Genomic DNA, 13,881 nt, shown 5'->3' on the forward strand with positions numbered 1-13,881 from the left:
AAATGCTCCACAGCACTTGGCATCAGGGAAATACAAATCAAAACCACAATGAGATACCATATTACACCAGTCAGAATAGCTGAAGTTAAGAAGAAGACAGGAAATAACAAATGTTGGTGAGGGGCAACCCTCTTACACTGTTGATGAGAATGCAAGCTGGTACACTCACTATGTAAAACAGTACAGAGGTTCCTCAAGAAGTTAAAAATAGACCTTCAATTGCACTACTAGGTGTTTATCCCAAAGATACAACTATAGCAACCCAAAGGGGCACTTGCACTCCAATATTCAAAGCAGCAATGTCCACAACAGTCAAACTGTGGAAAGAGCTGAGATGTCCATCAACAGATGAATGTATAAAGATGTGGTATACACACACACACACACACACACACACACACACACACTGGAATATTACTCAGCCATCAGAAAGGATGGATACTTATCATTTGCATTGATGTGGATGGAACTGGAGGGTATTATGCTGAGTGAAATAAGTCAAGCAGAGAAAGACACTTATCACATGGTTTCACTCATATGTGGAATATAAGAAACAGCACAGAGGATCATAGGGGAAAGAAGGAAAAAGTGAATGGGAAGTCATTAGAGAAGGAGACAAACCATGAGAGACTCTTAACAAACAAATTAAGGTCACTGGAGGGAAGGTGGGTAGGGGGATGGGGTAACCTGGTGATGGGCATTAAAGAGGGCATGTAATGTGATGAGCACTGGGTATTATATGCAACTGATGAATTACTGAACACCATATCAGAAATTAAGTATGTACCATAGGTTGGCTAATTGAATTTAAATTAAAGAAAAAAAAAGCATTGGCGACATGAAAGAAAATGGCAATGAATGAGGAACAATATTATTGATAAAAAGATAAAATCACTTGTTTTTACTATATTTTACAAAATGCATCCTAAGAGAAAGGTAATTCTAATGGTGAGGGTTTTACTTTCTTATCATGGAAACTGTTTTCTATTTACACCTAATCTGGGGTGGAAAATTGGGCAAATTTTTAAGATGTATCATTTGAAAAAAATATCCTCACTTGGGCTAATGGACAAAGTCAGGTCCACCATGCCAATTTCCTATGAAGTGTTTCCTTACCCATCCTAATCCTCAACGACAGGCTAAAGAATCAGTCACATGATTAGGAAAATGTTAAGTATTGTTATGTTTAAATAATGATACAACTACCATCACCATTACTAACCATCATTAGAAATACCTTTAGTTATTGAGCCCCTACTAACAGCCAGGAGTTTAATCCTCAGCTAATCTTATGAATTTATTTGACTAAAAAAATATTATTATATTAAAACACAGTGACCCCAGTGAGCTGACTTTTAAGCAAAGGCTCCCAGAGCTCACGATGTGATAGGCGAGAAGTCCAGCTGTACTCAATGGCCAGGCCATGTTCATTCCCTAGCAGTACTCACAGAACATAATCTGTATAGTCTTCCTAAACATGCCTTAAGTGAGGTCCCACCAACCAAAATTTAACTGTAACACTGTGGGGTACTTTGCGAATAACTGTAAAAGCCAATCTTGTGAGGACAAAGAGAAATAAGTGCAGCACTGGTGTGCAGCATTAATTTTAATTTTCTAGCATCTATTACAGCTATTGAAGAATTAAGGTTTTGCTTTTAAAACTTTTTTTTTAATGTTTCTCTTCCTTCAGGAAGCAGTTTTTCATCTAACTGCTTTATATCTCTTTAATTACCAAAATTTTTTTTTGTTTTTTTCTGAATGGCACCATATGCCCACAACAATGTAAATTACTGGTCACAAATGTATCTTGGGTCATGAGCCTTATACACAAAATGAAAAGATATCCTGGGGTTTCCATGCTTAATATTTCTACACTCACTGAATACTCAAAAGCCACACTAACAAATCAAGTTCCAGGGCAGTTGTCTCAAGGGAGATTATTTCAGACAAATCTAAAGCAGTTGTTGGAATCATATGAATCATGCAACCAGATCCCTGAAAAACCACCTGACCTCATCATGTCTTAAGATGCCCATAGGTGAAACAGACACAGTTAGTTTGGTTTCAAAGTCTGCTCCCCAAATGATTATTCATTTGTTCTCTTATTCATTATCAGCCATCAGGTTTTTAAATAGCTTCAGTTCATTCAGAGGAAAATTGAATGACAACCTGCACAATTTAGAATTGTGCATATCATTTAGAATTTCAGAAATTCAAGTCTTGTGACCTGGACTAGAAATACAAATATTTTTCCAAATTTTCTGTTACTGTGTAAAGGGTTAATTAAAGCATGAGTTTGCCTGGATTAAAAAAAAAATTACCAAACCTTAAAATCAGTATCATTTAGAATTCTGATGCCAAAAATCTGTTTGACAGAGCAGGCTTTACAAAACTGACATTTTAGCAGTAGCCAAAGTCCTGTTCCCACTAAATTTTGTCTTGGCAGCACCAGTAATTTGCTAAAAGCCCAAACTCTTCTTGGTTAGGAGTTCTCTACCTCGAGAGCTTTCCACACAGAGTGCAACGAGGAAGTTGAATTGAGCAAGATTTTAAGGTTTCTATTCTTATCATAGAAAACAAGCCTTCTGTAAAATGAGAATGGTTTAAATAAGGAGAGATACTAATTTACTCAAAATGTTAATTAGACTTTAGATTTGAATCTGATACAATACAGTACAATAACACATAAATATCTCACTAACAGTAAAATCTGATATTGTTACATTACCTCAAGTGTTCAATTAGCAAATAATAATTAAAATAATAAATAAAAGTATCTGGTTCCAAACTACAAGTGACAACATTTTCTCATCTTTCTAATTGGTACATTTCCAAAAAATTATGAAAACTTACAAACACGTTCATTTAGATAGCATCCCAAACATCTTTTGTAGGCAGTAAAGGCCTCAAATCATTACTGACAACATTTCACAAACAGCTTAATATTTTGCTTAAAATGTCTTTCCAATAATTTTGAAATCAAGCCATATAAAAATCACTTGACTCAACTTACCCAGCAGCTGAATGTTAATGAATTGGTAAAAGAGTGTTCCAATCAAATCAATTCACTTAATTTTTCAAGTGGATCTCATTATGTTGTCTTTTTAAAAATTCAAAGACTCCACCTAATGAGGAAAGGAAAACAAAAACAAAAACAAATAGTGTTTAAACCAGAGCAGCATTATAGGATCAGTACATTAATAACACAGAAATCAAATCAAGATTATTATTAAATCATCCTCTAAGTTACTGTGCTTCTTAAAAGTATAAAACAACTAAGCATCTGCCAACTAAAGTAAATTTTTCCAGTTTGGGGTAAAATGAATGTTCAAGCATAGAGAAAACAACAAAATAACACAATTAACATGAGAGCAGAAAAGTTTAGTGTCAGTATTGATTGACACATAGAAGCAATGACTATATAATATCAATTAGGATATGTAAAATTAGATGTGAGAAAAAGAGGCAACTGATTGCTTTAGAATTCGGTTCACTGATTCTTATTAATTTACCAATGAAATACATATGTGTAGGTTGCAGTTCTCAAAGCAGTTAAGGTCTAGTTACATATAATCTCTGTTGAGAAATATAAATTAATACCTCAGTCAATCGTTTGGAGAGAATTCACTGGTATGAATTTCAAAATCATTCTCAGAATGTTAAACCTGGTCTCCCACAGAAAGCCTTTATTCTACTAAAGACCTATAAACAGCTTAATTAGGTTTATAAATATCAGTTAATTCCATTCACTTTACCAGAAGACACACCTTTTCTGAAGCCTGAATATTAAGTTACTATCGCAGCTCTAAGAGAAAGTTTGAGAGAAAGCAAGCTATAGCCCAACTGATGAGAGCCTAAAATAAATGGGATGCTGGAGGGCTGAGCAGAAGAGTAAGATAGAAGGTTGGATGATGTCCAGCTACTCCTGAATCAAGTATCCCCAGGGTAGATTTAGTATGTTTTAAAGTCCCAGACCATCAAACCCAACTATTTTCAAGTGCAAATTCAAAAACCTATCCCAAAGCCATAAACACATGATTTTTTTAATCATGCAATTTAGAATTAGCCACATACTGCCACTCCTCTCTAGTCCCGCCATACATATTAGTAAAATTATTTTAGCTAATCTCAGTATTTAAAAAAGGTTGAAATAGATTTGCTATCCACTACTAAAAAGGAGATGCTTTAAAAAAATACTAAACTAAACCAGAACAAAACAAAAACGCTCCTAACAATGGAGAAGACAAATAGCAATAATTATACAATACACACTAAGTAGAAATCCACAGTAGTCATGGGAAATACATTTTCACTTCCAAGACAATCTAATGCCTAGATTCTAGATTCTAACTGCTATTCAAGAAATAGTTATCTAAAAAACTCACGTGGATATGGTCTCAAAAGACTTCTTCATTCACAAATTGTCGTAATTATTATTGTAGGGCTCTTGCCATAAATATGGCAAAACAAAAGTCAAATGGTTTGGTTATTTGAAATTATTCTGGATCAACAAATATAAGCACCTAAAGAAGGTGTTGCAAATTGGTACAACACACATTTTTCGCACTTGAATATCTAGAGCTGTGAAAATATTTTTGTACTTTTCTAGGCCTTTTATGAAAGTTTCAAAGGCTCTTTCAAATAATGTTTGGGAGCAAGCTTTATAATATTGTGTCTGAACTACTGCTGTGGTGGTTTGCGCTATTACTCGGTTTAACAACTTATCCTTCTATTAGTCACTTTCCAAGGAAAAGGGGGCACTTCCCCTCATGATGCAGAACAACTTGAAGATTCTCAAGAATCCTTTTCTCACTGATTCATCAATATGTAACGTGAAATTGACCTGTATAAACATTTAGATCTACCATCCCTCTTCCTGTGCTTATTTCTCAGAGTACTGCTTTCTTAAAATGTAGTTCTTGCCTCATAAAAGGACTTATTAAATACATGCGTGGGGCCAGTCATTAAGCCAGTATCTCAAAAGGTCTTTCATCTATAATACGGCAATATGTTTTCATTTCAGTCTAACTATGCTTATCTGAGTGGCCAGGCATTTCAAGTTACTTAGGAATTTCTCACTGGTGGTATGAGCACCTCACATTAAATCTCAAAAGCAGTAAGTACAAAATATATTAGTCATCTGTATGGATGATTCAGTCAAATGACTGCTCCTGATCAGCAGAGAAGATACATATCTGTTGCCTGCATAACAGGTCAGCCTCATGTGTACAAACCACAATACAACATTCTTTAGAAATGTTCATTTCTAAGGAAATTAACACTGACACCTAAGATATGATACTAGGTTCCTTACAATTTCTTATATTATAGAGTAGTGCAATGCCTAAAATAATTTTATAAACTGATGAAGGCAGTTAAATCTCAACCTGCTTACATTTAATTTCTTTTTATTGCCTGCCTCTACACATTAGGAAAAAGGAAAAAACAAAACAAAACATCTCAGTCAGTGGTATTTTGGCTTCATCAGAAAATCTAAATACATCTGAAACTTTGTATTTCAGTCAGTTATGTAGTCCAAACAATGTACTAATTTATCATTAGCTAATATTTGATCATGCTTCTCACTAACTGGTCTATATTTATGTATAATAAATCAGATGTAGCCACAATGCTGAAACCAAGTGACTTTCTCCAGTCGAATGGTTTTCTCCATGTAGTATACAGGAACCATGTTCTCCATTCCCTGGGAGCACTTTAGCTGTTCCGCCTTTCCAACAGTGACACAGTAAACTTGCCATTTTAGGAGTACATTAGAGTAGCACTTGGCACCCTAGAGTAAGCTTGTGAACTCTGGTGTCTTTATATCCCTGGACTAATCCTTAGTCTGGGTCCTGGTCATCAAACACTATCCTTCTATTGATGATGAGACTAAGACTCAGAAGGTCACAGACATTTGCCCAAGGTCATGCAACTAGAAGGCAAATTTCCTGACTACTATTCCATCATTTTTCTTTTTCAACGATGCTAAAGATGCTTCTCGGTATAGGATGGGAGAGAAATGTGGCAGGATGAGTGCAAAGTGAGTGGGAATAGATGGGCAAATACCACAAGCTCCACACCACCCTCCTTCATCATGGTTACAAGTAACTTGCTTTTTTGTAAACCTAGTAAAAAACTGGCCAAGGAGAATAAGGTAACAGAATAATTTATGACTGTTAGAGACCCAAAACAACTTGGCATATTTTGGCAGGGTTCCAAAATAACATTTGGAAAGCAGTGCCCAAATAGCCAGAGTTAGTAACAGCCCTACTTGGTCATTTGTATTGTCTTTCTTAGAAGTACATAACAACATTGAAGACATTATTTAACAAAAAAAAAAAAAAAAAAAAAACCTAAAACACAAAAAATCTCTTAATCCCATCACCCAAACATAATTATTTACATTTTTTACAAATGTGTTATTTGCTTATGTAGGCATATTTTCACACAGATGCTCTCATAACACACATATAACAATGCCTTCTGATTTTTTTCATTTAATATTTCATAAACACATTCCATATTTCCATGTAATTCATATAGTTCTCATTTTTACTAGCCATATAATAGTCCATAGTTAGCATACTTAGTCATTTCCTCAACCATTCCTGTATGTGGGAACATGTAAGATGCTCTCATTTATTTTTAACAAGAGATACTATGCTTCCTTAAAACAGTAACAAAAAAGGGGTTATTACATTGAAGAGTATGAGTGTTTTTATGGACTTCACATTATAGCCATATTGATGTCAAGAGATTGAAATCACCTATAAAGCTGCCAACAATATCTGAGCATTTCACTTTCATAAAACTTCCTCACATTTTTATGTGACTAAATTCTTTTGGTGGTTTATTTAATGTAAAATTGGACTCCTGGGTTGACTTTTTATATCAATGGTGATCATAATTACTTTACCACTTAAAAATAATTTCATTGTCTTTCATTTTAATGTAAAAATTATCTCTATTCATGTAATTCGACTACATTTTGGTCCTGTTTCTTTCTTTTGTATGTATGTATATATGTATTTATTTATTTTAAAGATTTTATTTATTTATTCATGAGAGACATAGACAGAGAGGCAGAGATATAGGTAGAGGGAGAAGCAGGCTCCCCACAGGGAGCCCAATGTGGGACTCAATCCCCAGACCTGGGATCACACCCTGAGCTGAAGGCAGATGCCCAACCATTGAGCCAACCAGGCGTCCCTTTCTTTCAAATTTAAATGGCACTTTAATATGATGTATATATTAAGTTCTCTACAAGGTGTTCTGTACATTTATTTATATTTAGATCTTTAATCATTTAATATCTCTGGCATGAATTAGACAAATTCCAAGTTATCCAAGTACCATTTACTAGCTTGCTATATTATTTTAATAATGGGATTTGTTACACTGATCTACATATTTAAAATGGAAACTTTGTTCAGACTGAGTAAATATAATGTGACTGGTATTATGATAAAAACTTGCTGTTCATGTGTTGGGTAGTTTTAATTACTATTGTTTACGGTGTTTGAATTACAGTAGGGCTAGATTCTATACTTTGTTCTCTTTTTCTTTTCAAACACTTCTTGATATTTCTTTTTGTGCACATATATACTTGCAAAATTCTCACCCATTTTTCCCAGATTATACTATCTAATTAAGTGTAATATTTGCCTTCCATATTTAGTCATACCCAAAAAAATCCCATTAAGAGTTTAAATACAATTATGTTGAATCAGATATAAGCATCCCTTCAATATTTTGTTTTGCCATGTAAAAAAAAGTGCATTATCATGCATCTCTACGTTTACTACATTTTTACATTCAATAAACATTTGCATTCTAAGATTCTTGGTTCTGTGTCTTCCCACATTTCCATTTCACTTGCTTGAAAATACTTAATTTCTCAAGTTCAGCAACTGAATTGTGTTACTTCCTCACAAGACCCCCTGAATAATATCCTTTACATGTAAGCAAACAGTGATTACATAGAAAAGTGTAAGTTCTAGCTTAAATAAAACCTCTTAATTGCCTCAACAAAGATGAAATTCAACTGTATATAAATGACACAACCACCACCAAATGCAACCACCTTATTTTCTTAGTATTTTTACAAGACACAGCCCCAAATTCATTTAAAACATAGCAGAATGACTGAGATGACCTAGTATCTTCCTCATTTTCCACCCCAACCAATGTCTCTCATTCCTGCTATCTGTAAACTAGGTTCAAAGATAGGGCAAAACCAACAAAGAAATGCAAATAACTTAAAATTATAATAATCTATTATGTAAACTTGACTGGGGCACCTGGTTGGCTAAGTTGGTTAACCGTCTTCCTTTTGGTTCTGGCTCCAATCAGGATCTCAGGGTCCTGGGATTGAGCCCCAAGTAGGGCTCCCTGCTTCTCCCTCTCCTTCTGCCTGCCCCCTTCCCTGGCTCCTGTGCCCCCCCCCTTCAGATAAATATATCTTTAAAGAAAAAAAGTAAGCTTGACTGAGAATATTGCACATATTGTTGCACATTTAATTGAGTCCATGTGTTTTCTTCCTTGATGTACCAAACCTAGGGACTCTCAAGGAATGTTATATTTTATAAAATGTATGAGTACCTGAAGAATTTTAGACCCTATAGTGAAAGGGAAGCAAGGACCAATAGAAGAAACGGGAAGGGAAACACCAGGAATATCTGTGCGAAGGTAGGCAAATAAGGACAGAAGCTAGTTTCCATCCACACTTTGAACGTCACACTATGTGTCAAGTTGAGTGAAGGCACGAGTGATGTGCTTTCTCCAATTTCCTGAAGAAACACATAGAAAATGTGGCATATATTTAATCTGAGCCTTGTTTCCTGAAAGACTGCAGGATGCCCACAAATTTTCTTTCCCAGAGTTCAAAATAGCAAGCTGAGTGGGTGTAAGCACTTCAAGTGCAAAAAGAATTAAAAAAAAAAAAAAAAAAAGGTAACTAAGGAAAAGGAAACCATACTTTTTGCTTCTCAGTATGAGAATTTTAAAAGAAGCCAGTTAAAGGGATTTTAATGACTTGCATCTAGAGTTGTCTTGAATCAGAAGATAAATACAATTTGGATACTTAACCAGGGCCCTCTGGTCACTTTTAAAGGTTGCAGTTTCTGTGTAAAGACTAATTTCCAACCTCGTTACAGTAAGAGCAGGCAGTTTCACTCCAATACAGCCAGGTACCGAATGGACTCCAATACAACAGCGGCAAAGGGAGAGTTGAAGGTTTTTCTGGGGTCTCTACCCCTCTGAGGGAGAGACCTTCCTCAACAAATGCTTTAAAGCTTTAACACACTTATGAGTCACCAGTTTTTTAAAAGGTGGATTCTGATTCTATCGGTCTGGTTGGGGTTCAACTTGTTAGTTCTCTGGTGATGCTGATGTGCTGGCCTGAGGTCCCCATTTTGAGAAGAGCAGCTCTAGTGTGTAACATGGGTTTACTAACAGCCAGATAACAGAAATAATCAACCAATTAAGAACATTTGCAACAGTAAAGTAGTTGTGATAAGAAATAATAAAATACACATTAGCAAAGCCATGAGCCAATAGATAAAAATTATTTTAAAAAAATAAGTGTTAAATGCTAGAATGTGTAATGATTCTACGCATAATCAGAAGTCGAGAGCAGGAAGAGTTATGTAGGGGCTAGAATAGAGGCAAACGGCTTCCCAGAGCAGGCTGTACTCAATCAAGCCCCAGATACAGGGTGGTGTGGACAGAGAGAGAGCAGGACCCCAGAAAAGACAATCCTGGAAGGGATATGGAGAGTTCTGAAAAGAGAAAACTGCAGTGCACCTACTTTGGGGGTGTAGATATTATCATTTGAAATTTTAACTTGAATTCACTCTTCAGCAGATGAGGGGAACTTTTGACTTGTTTAACATTTTTAAGTTTGGGAAAGATAATGCTATTCCAGGGCAGAAAAGAGATGAGTAGATTTACCTTAATTTGATGCAAATTTTCTCCACTGGCAATAGCAACAGTATTACTAATGACATTTTAGATTTAAGACTGGTAACACAGGGATGCCTGGGTGGCTCAGTGGTTGAGCGTCTGCCTTTGGCTCAGGTTGTGATCCTGAGGTCCTGGGATCAAGTCCATATCGGGTTCCCCTCGGGGAGTCTGCTTTTCCCTCTCCCTATATCTCTGCTTCTCTCTGTGCCTCTCATGAATAAAAAAAAAAAAAAAAAGACTGGTAGCACACAAAACCACTTTGTGTGTGTGTGTGTGTGTGTGTGTATGCATATGTATGCCGTTGATTAACATATGTCTCTAATAATTAACAAGTTTAAAAGCACTGGAATATAATTTTTCACAACAGAATTAATGGTCACCTGTTATTCAGAGTGTCGAATTTTACTTTTATTATAAAAATAAACACTTTTTTCTTCTATAAAATACTTCTGGATGGCACATACCCACACACACCCTCAGCTCCAGCATTATTCTTCCCTTTCCTCCCACACTGGCTGACAATGGGAAGAAAACATATCCAGAAACAGAATGAAATTATTAATGAATTATACTTTAGTTGTTTTTTAAAATCTCCTTTGAAAGTTTTTCCTGTCAACCTACAATATGTTCTATATATTGCGCAGTGAATTTCACAGGAAAAAAAGACTAGAAGATTGCAAAAGTCAGTATGAACATGAAAATTCAATCTCTACACTTTTTTTTAACTGAAAAAAAAATCACAGGGAGATAGGGTACCTGTAAGATGCAGGGGGAAGGGAAGCATCTGAAAGACATACAGTACATTTTAGCATTCCTGGGTCAGGTCAACAACCTTACTGAGTTTCAGTTCCATTTTTGGAACTACCAACTTCATCTTATTGTAAGCAATAAGAAATGATATATGGAATACTGGCAAACACTGCATTTCCTATTAATGTTAAATGCCAAAACTATGGTTTAACCAATAGCTTCTCTCCCTTCCATGTTCCTGTCCTACAAAAATTCCCTATGCTTGCTGGCTGATGGAATTTAGGAATGGGTTATGACAGGGAACCCTGGGTGGCACAGTGGTTTAGCGCCTGCCTTTGGCCCAGGGCGCGATCCTGGAGACCCGGGATCGAATCCCACGTCAGGCTCCCGGTGCATGGAGCCTGCTTCTCCCTCTGCCTATGTCTCTGCCTCTCTCTCTATCTCTCTCTCTGTGTGACTATCATAAATAAATAAAAATTAAAAAAATTTTTAAAAAAGGAATGGGTTATGACAAAATTCTGCAATTTCAAAGTATCTAGATTTGAACATTTAAAAAATACCTGCATCATGATAGCTGTGCTAAATAAGGCACCCTAGCATTCAAGATGCACCAATGGAGTTACCTATTCCCCCCCAGTCTAATACACACACACACACACACACACACACACCAACACTCACTACTGACAAAATGATAGTACTACGAGGACACTAAATTGTTACTCATGAGTGACTTCTAAAAGAGAATGTAGTCATGTCCTAAAAAGACTGTCAAGTTTGTCTTCTACAAATGTCTTCCCCATTCTACTCTGAACCTTTTCAGGTGTCCTCCTCCAACTAGGTCATGGGATCATGCAGACCGCATTCCCCAACTACTGCAAAAAAAGAGCTAATAACCATTTTCAGACTTGACTGCCAAAAATGTAATGTGTTCTCATTAGGGAAATCAATACACAAACCAGCCAACCTTGGGACATTATAAAACTTCATATAAAGAAATAAATAATGGTTGGTGAAGAGACACATCTAAGGGAATAGATCTATTTCTACTCAAATAGAAGCAAGAAGCCCCCTCTGTGGGAAATGCTATTATCAATCCTATTAAGATACAGTGCAAGGGACCGTGTCATCTAAACTAGAACAAGATATGGTCTGCTTTCAGTTTTTTGAGGCAATTTCTATTTGAATCAAATTGGCCCTTCAGAAGACAGTTCATCGGTGAGAAACTCTCTCTCTTTCTCTCTCTCCCTCTCTCTTGGGTCTGGCCTTTTCAGTAGTTACAAGGCATGGTCCCATTTTTACTTCCTCAATATCTATCATTACAATCCTCCATGTTTATGTGTCCACGTGCTTTTAGAGTTACCAAAATATATCACCCGAAGTGATAGCAGTTAAATTTGCAACAGCACAGACTTCTCACTATAGGCCTGGGACCCTGGTGAAAATCAGTTCAGTTGAGAAAGATTTCCTGAGCCAAGACTTAAGTCCTCACTAACCAGGCTGCCAGGCCTAGATCAAATGAAGGTCGATGCAATGTCCCCAGAGCAAGCTGTTCAACTCACCCAGTGGGCTCCCCTGAGCTCTGCCAAGGAGGCCCTTCGGACTGACAGTCCACCTGGTGGAGCTGGGTTCTTCCCCAGGAGGAGGCCCCCACCCCCACCAACAACGCAGAGCACCGAAGCCAGCAAAGCAAAGCTGAGCAGCTGGGAGCAGCCACTTGTGGATGACACAAAGGCAGGCTCCCTCTGCCGTGGGAGTGTTAGAAACCTCTGATGATGGCTTGAGCTGTGGAAAGTGTATACTGCGAGACAGGACATCCCTCCTGGCATTCTGGGCGAGTAGAGCCTAGGCAGGGGCAACAACAGGGCCTGGCCTGAGGACAGTCTGCTCCGCACATCAAAGCCCAAGGCCCTGGGAGGCTGGCCTGTGGCCAAAGACGCAAAGAGCAGCAGGGGAGTGTGTTGCCTTAGGACAATAGCAAACTGGGACGTGGTAGAGTCTGTAAATTCCAAGCACTGGGGAGGTCTGCTCAGAGATTTTACCCTCTCCTGTCAGGGCTGTGATTTAATTTCCTTTGAAGAAAGAGAGAGAGAGAGAGAGAGAGAGAGGGAGAAACAAGAAAAAGAAAAGAATATACATCCCCAAACCTTCTGTCTGCAAAAGCAGACACCACAGTGCAAGTTAATGCACTCTGGTCCTTTTCAGCCTGCAGCCACTGTCTGAAACAATACAGCTAAGTGAGATGTGACATTCTCCCGTTCATCTTATTAGGGCATTAAGTCTAAGGGGTAATTAAGATCATTTAAATGCAAACATCACTGTTCCATTGCTAATATCCTCCCAGATCGTTCCCATCAGTTCTGTTTAATTAGAGAAGCATCACTCGTTAATGACAACCTGACAATTTGGTTTATTTGACAGGACCAAGCACAGAGTCTCATTTTGGGTAACAAGAACTGAAGGTGAAGCATCAAACTCTCAGTCACGAGCATGACTCAGCTCTTGGACCCAAGACACTGTACCTGGGCAACCTGACCACTCGCTCCACAGAAATGGAGTTAATTCAAGAATCATCTCCTAGCCTCCCCACTGGTCGGTACAGCTTTTTGCACGAAAACATACAGAAAACAAACTAAGAAAAACAAGAGCATAGAGAAAAAAACTCAAGATCAATCCCTCTCCCTCTCATGGTCTTAAAATGGGATTCCTAAGGACGGGGACAAATGCCATAAGCTTCTGGAGCCCTGCCAGGGAAGCAAGCAGCAAAGGCAAACGTGGCATATGTCCATCCGCCTCGGGAGTGACAGGGTGCCATCGTGAGAATCCTGGCTGCCTAAACGCTCAGTACGACACAGAGGACCTTGTGAGTTTTCCTTTCAGAGGAAATGAATATGAGTTGAGATCACTCAACTCTAATCCACCCTGTACCTCAGGGTTAGCCTCTGGGCAGCACATGCCCTGTTTAGGCAGCAGTCTGTCATGACCCCGCCTGTCATCCATAGTGCATGCTGGGGGTGGATGCTCCTGACTCCTTGCTAATCCGGTGTGGGGAAGGCCAAGGTACAGAGTTTTACTTGATTGCATAAAACGTAGAGCTATTTTCAGCTTCTGAATCATCATTTCTGGCTGTTTCACCACCCTTTAAACCATATTACAACTCTTCAAAAA

The 13,881-nt window shown here is 37.6% G+C and overlaps 1 protein-coding gene across 3 annotated transcripts in view; it reads right to left on the minus strand.

Moving 5' to 3' along the window:
• HIVEP2 (HIVEP zinc finger 2) overlaps positions 1 to 13,881 on the minus strand; it is a 192,226-nt gene that overhangs the window by 81,024 nt on the left and 97,321 nt on the right. For all 3 annotated transcript variants that reach the window (XM_077895341.1, XM_077895351.1, XM_077895356.1), the window contains exon 2: positions 3,014 to 3,125. The gene's annotated coding sequence lies outside the window, so the exon portion shown is untranslated. The remainder of the gene's footprint in view (positions 1 to 3,013; positions 3,126 to 13,881) is intronic.

This window comes from Canis aureus, chromosome 1 (assembly GCF_053574225.1).
Source record: "Canis aureus isolate CA01 chromosome 1, VMU_Caureus_v.1.0, whole genome shotgun sequence".
Lineage (NCBI taxonomy): Eukaryota > Metazoa > Chordata > Mammalia > Carnivora > Canidae > Canis > Canis aureus.